The following is a 16,650-nucleotide window of genomic DNA, read 5'->3' as shown; positions in this document are numbered from 1 at the left end:
CCTCAGTCAGACAGTAGTCCAGATAGATAGAAGGCGATATGGGACAGTAATACCAGATGGTAATTAGGTTCTAATTGATTGCTGCTAGATACCCTGTTTAGCATAGGAGATAAGTCTAGCAATACTACAGCAGCACATCCAAACACACACACACACTCATACACACTCACAAAGACACAAAGTAACCCAATACTTGACAATAAACCCCCTACTGGTGGACACAAGTGTAGGTGAATATATTGTCACTGAAACACTCACAATAACAAAAGACCCCATCAACAGCAGTCTTTCCACCTAATCTGATATCTTGAAAAACACACTTTCATCCTTGCTCCTAAGTTGCTTTCTCTCTACTATAATCAAAACCAGATTTAAGTCTGTAAACCAATTTTCTTTCCAGAGATAAAAATGTATTTTTCTCATTGACTCCCTTTCATTGAGTAGTCAGCTCATCCTACATGGTGTTCAGCGATCAGACAGACACCAGGACAATGGAAGCATCCGTTTAGAGGATTATATCTCTCTACTGGCTACACGATCGCTGATACCACAAACACAGAACAACCTCCATTCTAAACACCTCAGAGAGAGAACTAACACAGAACAACCTCCATTCTAAACATCTCAGAGAGAGAACTAACACAGAACAACCTCCATTCTAAACATCTCAGAGAGAGAACTAACACAGAACAACCTCCATTCTAAACATCTCAGAGAGAACTAACACAGAACAACCTCCATTCTAAACATCTCAGAGAGAGAACTAACACAGGAGATCATCCATTACAACAGCAGTGTGGAGGTGAGGATTTGACCGTGGACCGAGACAAATAGACATGGTTCTATATTTAGTACTATGGTGGTGAAGACTGATGGCATGTATCCTCCCTGAACACTGTGCAGGCCTGTGTTGATCTACCAGGGTACAATCTCCTCTACACTGGCACCATGCCAACCTGCTGCCTTTATTACATCCTACTGTAGATCAGTGAAGTCTTTCATTTAGTACAGCACCGCTTCCACAAATACACACACATCGCTTCCTCTTACACAAATACACACACATCGCTCCTCCTTCCTCAAATACACACACATCGCTTCCTCTTACACAAATACACACACATCGCTCCTCCTTCCTCAAATACACACACATCGCTTCCCCTTACACAAATACACACACATCGCTCCTCCTTCCTCAAATACACACACATCGCTCCTCCTTCCTCAAATACACACACATCGCTTCTCCTTCCACAAATACACACACATCGCTTCTCCTTCCTCAAATACACACACATCGCTCCTCCTTCCTCAAATACACACACATCGCTTATCCTTCCACAAATACACACACATCGCTTCTCCTTCCTCAAATACACACACATCGCTCCTCCTTCCTCAAATACACACACATCGCTTCCCCTTACACAAATACACACACACATCGCTCCTCCTTCCTCAAATACACACACATCGCTTCCACTTGCACAAATACACATCACCTTCTCTCTGTAAAAATACACACACATCGCTTCTCCTTCCACAAATACACACACATCGCTTCCCCTTACACAAATACACACACATCGCTTCCCCTTACACAAATACACACACATCGCTTCCCCTTCCACAAATACACACACATCGCTTCTCCTTACACAAAAACACACACACAAACCCCACTCACCACTCCACTCACCATTCCCTCACCAATCCACTCACCACTCCACTCACCCCTCACCACCCCACTCACCACTCCACTCACCATTTCCCTCACCACCCACTCACCACCCCACTCACCACTCCACTCACCCCTCACCACCCCACTCACCACTCCCTCACCACTCACTACTCCACTCCACTCAATACTCCACTCACCACTCCACTCACCACTCACCACACCACTCACCACCCCACTCACCACTCCACTCACCACTCCCTCACCACTCCCTCACCACTCCACTCACCACTTCACTCACCTCTTCACTCACCACTCCACTCACCACCCCACTCCCCACTCACCACCCAACTCACCACTCACCACCACTAGTTTACATAAACACTGACAGATACAGACACAGGCACACATGCATCAGTACACTAACTCCTATTGAAAACAGGACCGACACAGCAAAGGCAGAAATGTGTGTGTGTGTGTGTGTGTGTGTGTGTGTGTGTGTGTGTGTGTGTGTGTGTGTGTGTGTGTGTGATGTGCATTTACTGGAAGGAAATGCTGAGACAGCTGAGTCATAGTAATGTTAACCTAGTGCAACTGTTTACATCCTGTCATCATCACCTACTTTCACTATAGCGAGAGAGAAAGAGTGAGAGAGAGATAGAGAGAGAGATGATCAACTAGGTTCACCCAGCCACATAATAATACACACAGGCACAACCGACCTGAAAACACAGCAGGAAAGGGTGGACACAGCACTCAAGGGAGTGATTGAAAAAGCTTCTTCTACTTTCCCCAACGCACAAGTGGTTATCTCCACCCTGCTACCACAAAAATACTTTCACTCTGCTACCATACAAGTATTTCTCGTGACTGTGCCTCAAAACCGAATGTTTACCTGGTCTTTACGACCAGGTCCACCTATACAAGGCAGCAGTGCCCACCTTTGCCCGGACCCTAAAGGACATCACCATCAAACACAGCCCCAACACAACACACAGGAGCTACAGATCAATAGACACCCTGCCCAGACCAGCAAGACACTCTCCCAGACCCCACCAGCCACATCCACACCCCCACCCCAATCAATCAACACCCCCCCAAGTCAACCATGCCCACACCCCATTTAGGCCCCCTCAGATCAGACATATGCCCCTCCTGCCCACCCCATGCCCCCACTCCCACAAAGAGGGCCTCGACATGAAAGTCACACATTTACCCAGGCCGTGAGCAGGCAAACAGGCCCAACCCCCACTCTTACACTAGCCCAAGCCAATGGCATGTGCCAAACCACACAACTAACACCATTGGACACTTTATGGAACACAAAGTTTTTACTATATCCAAGGCCTGGGGTCATCTGCCTTTGGCCTAAAGAGCAGGAACCTGGACTTCAGAAATACAGAACTTCTCATCCTACAATAAACATGGTAGAGAGGAGATGAACCCACTGGTTGCCCTCTAGAGAGAGCTGGTAGTCCCATCTACCAAACTATCATTCGTGAAACAGGGAAGGGACTCGGGGGAAAATTCTAATTTGGTTTAGAACAGACATAACTCACTCTATTAAACTAATCAAAACAGGAACATTTTACATTTGGCTAGAAATTCAAAAGAAAATAATCTTAACAGAGAAAAATGTCCTCCTGTGTGCTACCTATATCCCCCCATTAGAATCTCCATACTTTAATGAAGACAGCTTCTCCATCCTGGAGGAGAAATCAATCATTTTCAGGCCTAGGAACATGTACTAATCTGTGGCGACCTAAATGCCAGAAAAGGACAAAAACCTGACACCCTCAGCACACAAGGGGACAAACACCTGCCTGGAGGTGACAGCATTCCATCCCCCATTTGCCCCCCTAGGCAGAACTACGACAACATAACCAACAAAAACGAGTCACAACTCCTGCCGCTCTGTCGCACGCTGGGTATGTACATAGTCAATGGTAGGCTTCGGGGGGACTCCTATGGTAGATACACCTATAGCTCATTTCTTGGCACTAGTATTGTAGACTACTTTATCACTGACCTCAACCCAGTGTCTCTCAGAGCATTCACAGTCAGCCCACTGACACCCCTATCAGATCACTGAAAAATCACAGTCTACTTGAACAGAGCAATACTCAATCATGAGGCATCAAAGCCAAAATAACTGAATAATATTAAGAAATGCTATAGATGGAAGGAAAGTAGAGTGGCAACTTACCAAAAAACAATCAGGCAACAAAAAATGAAATCCCTTTAGACAACATCCTGGATAAAACTTTCCACTGTAATAGTGAACGTGTAAACTTGCCAGTAGAAAACCTAAACAGTATATTTGACATCTCAGCTTCCCTATCAAATCTAAAAATTTCAAACAGAAAACTGAAGAAAATTAACAACAATGACAAATGTGTCCCGATTCAGGAAACTAGGTGTTTGTCGCAAGTCACAACTTCACAGGAGTGCCGTTTGAAAGTAAAAAATGTTTTAGATCAAAATGCGTTTTTTGGCAGAAATGCCTTTCTGGAACATGTGAACTTTCATGTGCCTTAATAACATACTTGTATGCCATCTGTACATACGAATACAATTGTTAAATTACGATCCTTGCTGGTTAAGCCATAGAAAAATTCAGCAACCTTCCCACTAGCCATGATTGGCTGAGATAATGAGTGGGCTGGACATGCCGAGAGAGGAGTTTGGATTGGTCTGCCATATAGAGGGCTTTTGTCTTTTTGAGCTGGTCAGTCTGTGTTGGTAGTCCTGTCGAACGCGGCTTTTTTAAAATGTTTTGTGTAGTGGAGCTGCATAGGGAAGTATTGCGCTCCACTCTGTGAAGGATCAAGTTTTGAAATCAGTGGAATTAGAGTATGATAGCTAAAGAGATGGAGAAAACACCTGTCTCCAGATTACATCATCAAACTAAGGGCAACTGTTGCATGGCATCCATGACAGGAAGACGCGTCCATCATGCATGATGATGTATACAGGTAAGATAGTCTAGAGTTAGCTAGCTACATTTTCAGATATTATACGTTTCTAATTTTGACAGAAAGGGGTTTCATTTCAAGCTAAAATGTACTGTTAGCTAGCTCGCTAACATTAGCTGGCTGGCTCCCTAGCTGATGTTGTTATTCATATCCGAGAGCTGTTTGCTTTGCTAGTTAGAGCCTAATGTTAGCTAGCTAACATTGAACCTGGTTGGTTAGCTCCCAGCATATTCATGCAGTGTGGTGACGACATGATTTGGCACTATGTTCATTCTTGTTTAACTAGCTAAGGTTAGCTGGCTGGCTCGTTAGCTAACGTAACGTGATGTATGATTTTACACATTATTTACCTAGCTAAGTTCATTGTTTACCTAGCTAGCTAGCTACATGTCTTAAGCTAAAGTGTACTGTTAGCTAGCTAGCTAACATTAGCTGGCTGGCTCCCTAGCTGATGTTGTTATTCGTATCCCAGAGCTGTTTGCTTTGCTAGTTGCAGCCTAATGTTAGCTAGCTAACGTTGAACCTGGATGGTTAGCTCCCAGCATATTCATGCATTGTAGTAATGACATGATTTGGCACTATGTTCATTGTTGTTTAGCTAGATAAAGTTAGCTGGCTGGCTTATTAGGTAACATTACGTGACAAAAGAAGCATAATGAAGCATAATGAAGCTTAATGAAGCATGATGAAATTGTTGCCATCAGAGCTGGTTAGGCTGTTTTCATGTCATCCAGAGGTAAACAAATCATCGGCCAGAGCATCAAGTCTGTGCTCTAAACACTTCGAGAACGAAACCAGATGGGTGGGGCTAAAGCTTAAGAGGGTGTGAAAGATGCTGAATGGGTGTAGACATAGGAGAGCTCTTTACTAGATACCAAAACATTCAAAGGCCATTTTCTCAAAAGTGAGTTTACAAGTTTACAATAATTACTTTCCCATTGTTCCTCAACAATGCAGTATGATATACCATTTTGTAGCTCTTAGTCTCTACTTTTATCCAATGTAAAAAACACTATTACACATTTTGCTACATGAGACCGAATCTAGGTGGTGAGTCACAAATGGTTTGATGAAGAATGCAAAACATAAGAAAGAAATTGAGAAAATGATCCAACCAAAAACATAGAGACCCAGAAAACCTGAGTCTACGCCTTCACTATGGTGAATCACTAAAACAATACAGAAATACGCTATGGAAAAAGAAGTAACAGCTCAATGTAATTGAAGAACCCATAGACTAACCACTTCTGAGGATATTGGAAAACTCTAAACAATCAACAACACAAGGAGTTATCTATCCAAACCGGAGATGTATGGGTAAACCACTTCTCCAATCTTTTTGGCCCTATAACAAATAACAAACAACAAAAACATATATATTATAAAATTCAAATCTTAGAATAAACTATTAAAAACTAACAGAACCCATTGGATTGTCCAATTACATTTAATGAACTACAGGACAAAATGCAAACCCTCCAACCCAAAAAGGCATGTGGTGTTGATGGTATCCTCAATGAAATGCTAAAATATACAGACAACAAATTCCAATTGGCTACACTAAAACTCTTTAACATCATCCTTAGCGCTGGCATCTTCCCCAATATTTGGAACCAAGGACTGATCACCCTAATCCACAAAAGTGGAGATAGATTTGACCCCAATAACTACCGTGGGATATGCGTCAACAGCTGCCTTGGGAAAATCCTCTGCATTATCATTAACAGCAGACTTGTACATTTCCTCAGTGAAAACAATGTACTGAGCAAATGTCAAAGGCAAACTCTTCTCATACTTTGTTGATTTCAAAAAAGCTTTTGACTCAATTTGGCATGGGAGTCTGCTACACAAATTGATGGAAAGTGGTGTTGGGGGACAAACATACAACATTATAAAATCCATGTACATAAACAACAAGTGTGCAGTTAAAAATGTCAGCTTAAGCCCCACCCTCTTCAACATATATATCAACGAATTGGCGACGGCACTAGAACAGTCTGCAGCACTCGGCCTCACCCTACTAGAATCTGAAGTAAAATGTTTACTGTTTGCTGATGATCTGGTGCTTCTGTCCTCTACCGAGGAGGGCCTACGGCAGCACCTAGATCTTCTGCACAGATTCAGTCAGACCTGGGCCCTGACAGTAAATCTCAGTAAGACAAAAATAATGGTGTTCCAAAAAAGGTCCAGTTGCCAGGACCACAAATACAACTTCTGCATGCAGAATTCTGCAAAAACATCCTCTGTGTACAAATTACAAGGCCAAATAATGCATGCAGAGCAGAATTACGCCGATACCCGCTAATTATCAAAATCCAAAAAAGAGACGTTCAATTCTACAACCTCCTAAAAGGAAGCTATTCCCAAACCTTCCATAACAGACCCATCACCTACAGAGAGATGAACCTGGAGAAGAGTCTTCTAAGCAAGCTGGTCCTGGGGCTCTGTTCACAAACACAAACAGACCCCACAGAGCTCCAGGACAGCAACACAATTAGACCTAACCATATCATTAGAAATCCAAAAGATAATTACTTGACACATTGGAAAGAATGAACAAAAAACAGAGCAAATTATAATGCTGTTTGGCCCTAAACAGAGAGTACACAGAGTACAGTACCTGACCACTGTGACAGACCCAAACTTAAGGAAAGCTTTGACTATCGACAGACTCAGTGAGCATAGCTTGCTATTGAGAAACGCTGCAGTTTGGCAGACCTGGCTCTCAAGAGAAGACAGGCTGTGTGCACACTGCCCACAAAATGAGGTGGAAACTGAGCTACACTTCCTGACCTCCTGCCAAATATATGACCATATTAGACACATATTTCCCTCAGATTACACAGACTGAGAGTGAGACAGAGGGAGAGAGAGAGTGGGAGAGAGAGCAATAGAGAGAGACAGAGGGAGAGAGAAAGAGGGAGCAAGAGAGATAATCAATGAGTACAGCCAAAGTGAGGTTAGTCTAATTTTGCTCCATGTATTTTTAGTCATTTTCTTAAAAATAGTCATTTCTGAGCTAATTTAGAAGCTATGATGAGCAGCTAGAATATCATCCACTCCTCCACACCTTACGCCTGGAGCTACACTTATTCCTGTCTTCACACACACACACACACACACACACACACACACACACACACACACACACACACACACACACACACACACACACACACACACACACACACACACACACGCACACAGTGTTTTTAACAAGGCTACATCTTAGCGTAATAGAAAAGAGGGTATTGAAGAAAAGGATTTGAAGTACATGAGGGAATGCAGGAATCTGACTGAAATTATGTTAGACAGCCATGGGGAGTTAGGAGTTAGTATTACATATATAGACTGATAACTGGTGAGTAGGCTGTTTGTCTGGGCTTGGAGATGGATAGAAAGCATTCATAAATGAAAGATATACAGTATCTGTCAGTGGCAGGGCCCTCTCCTCTTCTCTCTCTCTTTCCTTCCATCTATCCATCCTTGCCTCCGTCTCTCCTGCCTCATGACTACCAAATGAATGTTATTCCCACACCGTCACAGATGCAGATCTCTGCCAATCTGCCACTAATTCCATTAATATTCATTAAAAATTAAGCTTAATTGCGCGTCTTTAAAAAGCCCAGTGGCCCCAGTCTATCCCTGGCCCCCTGAGGACAGCTAGTTCGGATTTCCACTGGGCAACCTCCCCATGCCTGTCACCTCTTCACACAGAGAGGACAGAAAGGAGGGAGGAAGGGAGTGGGAAATAGGGAAGGAGGGGAGGGAGACTATGTTGTAGAGGGTGAAAGCAGAGGAGAGAGAGGGAAAGAGAGAGAGAGGTAGAGAGAGAGAAAGAGAGAGAGAGAGAGAGAGAGAGAGAGAGAGAGAGAGAGAAGAGAGAGAGAGGTAGAGAGAGAGAAAGAGAGAGAGAGAGAGAGAGAGAGAGAGAGAGAGAGAGAGAGAAAGAGAGAGAGAGAGAGAGGGAGAGACAGAGAAAGAGAGAGAGAGGTAGAGAGAGAGAAAAGAGAGAGAGAGAGAGAGAGAGAGAGAGAGAGAGAGAGAAAGAGAGAGAGAGGTAGAGAGAGAGAAAGAGAGAGAGAGAGGTAGAGAGAAAGAGAGAGAGAGAGAGAGGGGGAGGTAGAGAGAGAGAAAGAGAGAGAGAGAGAGAGAGCAAAAGAGAGAGGGGGGAGAGGTAGAGAGAGAGAAAGAGAGAGAGAGAGAGAGCAAAAAGAGAGAGAGAGAGAGAGAGAGAGATGGGGGGGAGGTAGAGAGAGAGAAAGAGAGAGAGAGAGAGAGAGCAAAAGAGAGAGGGGGAGAGGTAGAGAGAGAGAAAGAGAGAGAGAGAGAGAGCAAAAGAGAGAGAGAGTGTGAGGTAGAACAATAGGGAGAAAGATATAACAGTGGGTGATACGGAGCGTCACCAGATAGATACACACAGTACTGTCATGTACTTCACACAGAAGATGTAGAAGAGTGATGGGAGCACCACAGAGAGACAGTGACACTTCTAACAGCCAAACTGAGTTGAATCACACTGGCCAGAGGATGGATCCTCTCATGCCTGCTTCACCTGAGCCATGTGTGTGTGTGTGTGCGTGTGAGTGTGTGTGTGCGCCCGTATGTGAGCGTGTCTGCTTCTGATTGTTCTTGTTGGGGATATTTTTAGCGTTCATATTTAAAGCAGAGGATGGGAAAATCATGGCGTTTATAAATACAAACGCACGTCTGTGTACACAAAGCACAGCACATCAGAGACATGACAGAGAACAGGGAACAGGGACAGACAAAGACAGGCAGGCAGAAGCAGAGAGGAGAGTAGAGTAGAGGGTGAGGAGTGGGGAGGGGAGATGCAGGCCATCCATATTCATGGTCCTGCACATCATTAGCACAGACAACAATGGCACCTCAGATTGGGATGCCATAATTGAAGCAATCAGCAAGTTGCACAATATTACAGTAGGGAGAGAGAGAGGAGTTGCCAGGGAGAAAATGGCAGCTCTTATTAAGGCCTGTAATGCAGAAACTAGATTCAGTATTAACTGACAGCTTGGATCAGACAGGACTGAAAGACAGTGCAGCAGTCCCTCTAGAGTAGAAAGGACAACGGACTGACTGACTGCCTCACAGATTTTGGTTAATGCAACGACTAATATGTTGCGATCCCTTTTGAAAGGATACGTGTGTGCATACACTACCCATATCCGCTGCAGTACTGATCCTCGCTCTACAACCATTACCCAGCCCAGTAACAGAGAGCCAGGCAGGGAGGGACCTCCCCCCCCCAGAGCGCTAAATACTACCCTCTACAGTGTGATTAAGACTGTTCAAACCCTTTCAAAAAACACCTCGCAATTGCATTTGAATCACAATGGTACATACAAACATAAATCAGAAAAACACCACAACGCATTCCAGACACGCAATTAGAAAGTGTCAGTCAGCAGAGATGTGCAAACACACAACTAAAAACCCAATCCAACCGACAGAACCCCCCCCCAAAAAAAATCTAACTAACCGTTTTTTTCTGCCTTTCTATTTTTTTCTAATCTCATCAGGCTTAAGTGCTTGTTTCAGGCAGCCAATAGGAGCACTGTGCTGGTTACCGTGGCGATACGAAGGGACATTTAGAGGACTCTGATAAACTATGCCATTTAAAAGGTTATGACAATTAAAGCAGCTCCTGCAAATTACAGTGGCCAAACCTATACCACGGATGGGTCCCTCTTATCGCCTGGCACCCAGCTTCCTCTGCCATATGCCCTCTATTCCCACAGCCCTCCCTCCCTTCATCCCTCTCTCTCTCCCCTCCCAGTCGAAGAAGCACTTTTATTATCCAGTTAATTAACAGATTTCTCAGTTAATATTCAAATGCTGACCAATTAATGACATTGAACTTTGAATAGCCCTGCCTCTCCCACACCCTCCCCCTTCTCTCTCTCCCTCCCTCCCTCCATCCCCCCTCTCCCAGTCAGTTGTTGCCGTGGCATCCTCGGGTACACTGCGCCATGTAGCGTGCTATCGGTGGTCGTGGGTGGCAGCGAGAGCAGGAGTAGCGGTAAAGGCGGGCAGCCAGCCAATGTGACAGTGTTTTAATTAACCTTGGAGCAGAGCACGTAGAGCAGAGCACAGCAGAGCAGAGCACAGCAGAGCAGGGCACCGTAGAGCAGAGCACCGTAGAGCAGAGCACAGCAGAGCAGGGCACCGTAGAGCACAGCACAGCAGAGCAGAGCACCGTAGAGCAGAGCACCGTAGAGCAGAGCACAGCAGAGCAGAGCACCGTAGAGCAGAGCACAGCAGAGCAGAGCACAGCAGAGCAGAGCACCGTAGAGCAGAGCACAGCAGAGCAGAGCACAGCAGAGCAGAGCACCGTAGAGCAGAGCACAGCAGAGCAGAGCACAGCAGAGCAGAGCACCGTAGAGCAGAGCACCGTAGAGCAGAGCACTGTAGAGCAGAGCACCGTAGAGCAGAGCACAGCAGAGCAGGGCACCGTAGAGCACAGCACAGCAGAGCAGAGCACCGTAGAGCAGAGCACAGCAGAGCAGAGCACAGCAGAGCAGAGCACCGTAGAGCAGAGCACAGCAGAGCACAGCACAGCAGAGCAGAGCACCGTAGAGCAGAGCACAGCAGAGCACAGCAGAGCAGAGCACAGCAGAGCAGAGCACCGTAGAGCAGAGCACCGTAGAGCAGAGCACAGCAGAGCACCGTAGAGCAGAGCACAGCAGAGCACCGTAGAGCAGAGCACAGCAGAGCAGAGCACAGCAGAGCAGAGCACCGTGGAGCAGAGCACAGCAGAGCAGAGCACAGCAGAGCACAGCAGAGCAGAGCACCGTAGAGCAGAGCACCGTAGAGCAGAGCACAGCAGAGCAGAGCACAGCAGAGCAGAGCACCGTAGAGCAGAGCACAGCAGAGCAGAGCACCGTAGAGCAGAGCACAGCAGAGCAGAGCACCGTAGAGCAGAGCACAGCAGAGCACAGCAGAGCACAGCAGAGCAGAGCACAGCAGAGCAGAGCACAGCAGAGCAGAGCACAGCAGAGCAGAGCACCGTAGAGCAGAGCACAGAAGAGCACCGTGGAGCAGAGCACAGCAGAGCACAGCAGAGCAGCACAGCAGAGCACCGTAGAGCAGAGCACAGCAGAGCAGAGCACCGTAGGGCAGAGCACAGCAGAGCAGAGCACAGCAGAGCACAGCAGAGCAGAGCACCGTAGAGCAGAGCACAGCACAGCAGAGCAGAGCACCGTAGGGCAGAGAACAGCAAAGCAGAGCACAGCAGAGCAGAGCACCGTAGAGCAGAGCACAGCACAGCAGAGCACCGTAGGGCAGAGCACAGCAGAGCAGAGCACAGCAGAGCACAGCAGAGCAGAGCACAGCAGAGCAGAGCAAAGCACAGCAGAGCAGAGCAAATCAAATCAAATCAAATCAAATTTTATTTGTCACATACACATGGTTAGCAGATGTTAATGCGAGTGTAGCGAAATGCTTGTGCTTCTAGTTCCGACAATGCAGTAATAACGAGCAAGTAATCTAACTAACAATTCCAAAAAAAACTACTGTCTTATACACAGTGTAAGGGGATAAAGAATATGTACATAAGGATATATGAATGAGTGATGGTACAGAGCAGCATAGGCAAGATACAGTAGATGATATCGAGTACAGTATATACATATGAGATAAGTATGTAAACCAAGTGGCATAGTTAAAGTGGCTAGTGATACATGTATTACACAAGGATGCAGTCGATGATATAGAGTACAGTATCAACGTATGCATATGAGATGAACAATGTAGGGTAAGTAACATTATATAAGGTAGCATTGTTTAAAGTGGCTAGTGATATATTTACATCATTTCCCATCAATTCCCATGATTAAAGTGGCTGGAGTAGAGTCAGTGTCATTGACAGTGTGTTGGCAGTAGCCACTCAATGTTAGTGGTGGCTGTTTAACAGTCTGATGGCCTTGAGATAGAAGCTGTTTTTCAGTCTCTCGGTCCCAGCTTTGATGCACCTGTACTGACCTCGCCTTCTGGATGACAGCGGGGTGAACAGGCAGTGGCTCGGGTGGTTGATGTCCTTGATGATCTTTATGGCCTTCCTGTAGCATCGGGTGGTGTAGGTGTCCTGGAGGGCAGGTAGTTTGCCCCCGGTGATGCGTTGTGCAGACCTCACTACCCTCTGGAGAGCCTTACGGTTGAGGGCGGTGCAGTTGCCATACCAGGCGGTGATACAGCCCGCCAGGATGCTCTCGATTGTGCATCTGTAGAAGTTTGTGAGTGCTTTTGGTGACAAGCCGAATTTCTTCAGCCTCCTGAGGTTGAAGAGGCGCTGCTGCGCCTTCCTCACGATGCTGTCTGTGTGAGTGGACCAATTCAGTTTGTCTGTGATGTGTATGCCGAGGAACTTAAAACTTGCTACCCTCTCCACTACTGTTCCATCGATGTGGATGGGGGTGTTCCCTCTGCTGTTTCCTGAAGTCCACAATCATCTCCTTAGTTTTGTTGACGTTGAGTGTGAGGTTATTTTCCTGACACCACACTCCGAGGGCCCTCACCTCCTCCCTGTAGGCCGTCTCGTCGTTGTTGGTAATCAAGCCTACCACTGTTGTGTCGTCCGCAAACTTGATGATTGAGTTGGAGGCGTGCATGGCCACGCAGTCGTGGGTGAACAGGGAGTACAGGAGGGGGCTCAGAACGCACCCTTGTGGGGCCCCAGTGTTGAGGATCAGCGGGGAGGAGATGTTGTTGCCTACCCTCACCACCTGGGGGCGGCCCGTCAGGAAGTCCAGTACCCAGTTGCACAGGGCGGGGTCGAGACCCAGGGTCTCGAGCTTGATGACGAGCTTGGAGGGTACTATGGTGTTGAATGCCGAGCTGTAGTCGATGAACAGCATTCTCACATAGGTATTCCTCTTGTCCAGATGGGTTAGGGCAGTGTGCAGTGTGGTTGAGATTGCATCGTCTGTGGACCTATTTGGGCGGTAAGCAAATTGGAGTGGGTCAAGGGTGTCAGGTAGGGTGGAGGTGATATGGTCCACCGCAGAGCAGAGCACAGCAGAGCAGAGCAGAGCACAGCAGAGCACAGCAGAGCAAAGCACAGCAGAGCAGAGCACAGCAGAGCAAAGTACAGCAGAGCAGAGCACAGCAGAGCACAGCAGAGCAAAGCACAGCAGAGCAGAGCACAGCAGAGCACAGTAGAGCAAAGCACAGCAGAGCAGAGCAAAGCACAGCAGAGCAGAGCACCGCAGAGCAGAGCACCGCAGAGCATAGCAGAGCAGAGCACAGCAGAGCAGAGCACCGCAGAGCAGAGCACAGCAGAGCAGAGCACAGCAGAGCAAAGCACAGCAGAGCAGAGTAGAGCACAGCAGAGCAGAGCACAGCAGAGCAAAGCACAGCAGAGCAGAGCACAGTGGGGCCAGCAGCAGCTCAGAGAGAAGATGGAAGTTGGAAGTAATACAGGAAACAGGAAACAGCCCTAGAGATAAGCAGTCTCACAGAGGAACAGACTGGACACTTTCATTGAAGAAATGAGGACCAATAAAGTACACTTCTTGTTTGTGAAATCTTTGTTTGTCACTCCTCAGAAACTACAACAAATTGTCATAGATGAAGGCAGAGTTTCCCAACTGGTGGTTTTATTTGGCCGTTTTCTGAGCAAAAATATATAGATAAAAAACATTTTTTTTTAATTAATTGTTGGACATAAAAGAGTGTAAAAACACCAGGAACTCAGCTCCAAGTGACTTTTATTTAGGAAATCTGTTCCCAAGTATTCACACATATAATAGAGAGACACGTGATCGTCTACAGATGTTTGAAATTATAATGTTTTAGTCAAATATATCTGTTTGGGATTATTGCGGTCAAATTATAGTCTACAAGTTATTTGTAATTTCGTTCTAGACCCCTGACCATTCGCCCAAGAAAATTCGGCCCGCGGCTGAATCTAGTTGATGATCCCTGGCTTAAGGTGTAACCAATCGATGGCCCTGCCTGGTAACAGTGTGAACAACACCACAAATCCTCACACTGGAGTAGTCCTTTCACACTCTGCAACCCCCAGTTAGATAAAGGACCTAGATACTGTAGCAACTTGGGCATGGATGTTTCAGTCACTACGAAACACACTCCTAGCTACCTAGGAAGATAAGAGAATGGCAGCCGGAGAAGGAAAGGTGTCTGTCTATCTGCTGGGGAAGCGAGCACACACACACACACACACAAAGAGAAGAGCCTTCTTAGTGAGGGAGGCAGAGAGGAACATGTCAGAGTGTTTGGTCTTATCAAAGCAGATGTAGAGAGAATAAGACCCGTTGGTGACAGGAAGGCAGGGAGCAGGTAGAAGATGACCGGGTTAGCAACCCAGCTGTCAGAGGTACTCTGCTGTTAGGAGTTCTTACAACAATTCATGAATTACTTGAGACTATAAGAAAGACCAATGGTTTTCATTCCCCCTCATCAATGAAGCTGTAGTTCTGAGATGTTTTGAAGCATCAGCTGATAGGTCAGAATCAGAAAGCCAGTGAAACATATTTTCAATGATGGCCTAGGAACAGTGGGTTAACTGCCTTGTTCAGGTGCAGTTCGACAGATTTTTACCTGGTCAGCTCAGGGATCCGGTCTTGCAACCTTTCGGTTACTAGTCCAACGCTCTAACCACTAGGCTTCCTGCCTTTTCTGAAGGAACCTTGTGTTTCACAGCAAATATGATGTCAAAGAAGCTGCAATCACTCAATCAAGTGAAGGATGTCCTCTCACCTGGGCTCATGGATGTGGAGAGGAATGGCTAACCACCCAAATCACACAGGGTGGAACTTCTATCCTTTGGTAAGTAGAGGTCTTGGGAGAGGGGTCACAACCACAATGACATCCTAATCTCTCTTACAGTGCTGTGTGTTTTCATTGATCGGCACAGAATGCTGTAAAAAGGTCGAATGGTGACCTTTCTTTATGACTGGGAGCTGAGATGAGCTCCCAATCATACAGCCACAATAACATAGGTCAGGGGGAACGAAGGTAGTACTCTCTCTATTGTAAAACAAACACACATGCTCGCACACACACTCCTTTTGTATTGGAACATTGCAGAAACCATAATCCATCTTACCTCCACCTTCTTAGACTACTCTACATCCTCCACTGACCTATTAATATTTCGCACCAAATCTTTAGAGCCCCAAATAGGTATGGAGTGTAATCCTGGGGCCAAGGCATGCAGGCTGTGTGCTGTAGTGGGCTGTGTGCTGACTGGGCACAGGCGTCAATTCAACGTCTATTCCACGTTGGTTCAACACAATGTAATTGAAATGACGTGGAAACAGCGTTGATTTAACCAGTGTGTGCCCGGTGGGTAGTAGGCTCTGCACTGGCTAGCTCATTCAGTATTCCTCAATCCAAATAGCCCTGAGCCTGGCTGACCCACCTCACCTTGCTCCAGTCTACAGAAAGAGAGAGAGATAGAGAGAGAGAGAGAGAGTGAGATAGAGAGAGAGAGGGGGGGTGCTAACCTCCCAGCCCACATTGTGAAAGACTCAGCTGGACTGTGTAATCCAAAGTAGTTTAAATGCAGCCCAATTTGTAAGAGGGGCAGAACCCACGCAATCCTCTAGTCTATTTGACTGAATGCATTCTTTCTCTGGCCATATCCTTCTGAACTCTGGTTCTCAACTAAAATCCTGGAGCCCCCCACACTGACTCAACCCAGCATTCACATGTCCAAGCCTCCAGGGTTATCCACCGCCCCTTCCTCCATTCTCCCTTTTCAGAACTGTGGACTCACTCTCTTCCAATATAAGTAGTATACGAAGAAAAAAACAGCCCCACCCAACTCCTCCCACAACCCACACAGACACACACAGAGTTCTGGCTGACAGTAAACCCACCCCAGACCTCCAGGCCACATGGCTGACAGCATCAACGTGAGAGGCCTGGACCGAGATCTGTCTATGTGGTCCCACTGTGTGTGTGTGTGTGTGTGTGTGTGTGTGTGTGTGTGTGTGTGTGTGTGTGTGTGTGTGT

At 46.4% G+C, this 16,650-nt stretch overlaps 1 protein-coding gene across 1 annotated transcript in view; it reads right to left on the bottom strand.

Annotated features, from left to right (window-relative positions):
• The window catches only part of LOC112262193 (AT-rich interactive domain-containing protein 1B), a 338,604-nt gene that overhangs the window by 227,976 nt on the left and 93,978 nt on the right, over positions 1–16,650 (bottom strand).

This window comes from Oncorhynchus tshawytscha, linkage group LG11, assembly GCF_018296145.1.
Source record: "Oncorhynchus tshawytscha isolate Ot180627B linkage group LG11, Otsh_v2.0, whole genome shotgun sequence".
Taxonomy (NCBI): domain Eukaryota; kingdom Metazoa; phylum Chordata; class Actinopteri; order Salmoniformes; family Salmonidae; genus Oncorhynchus; species Oncorhynchus tshawytscha.
The sequence above is the reverse complement of the archived record's forward strand: the minus strand, read 5'-3'. Positions and strand labels throughout refer to the sequence as shown.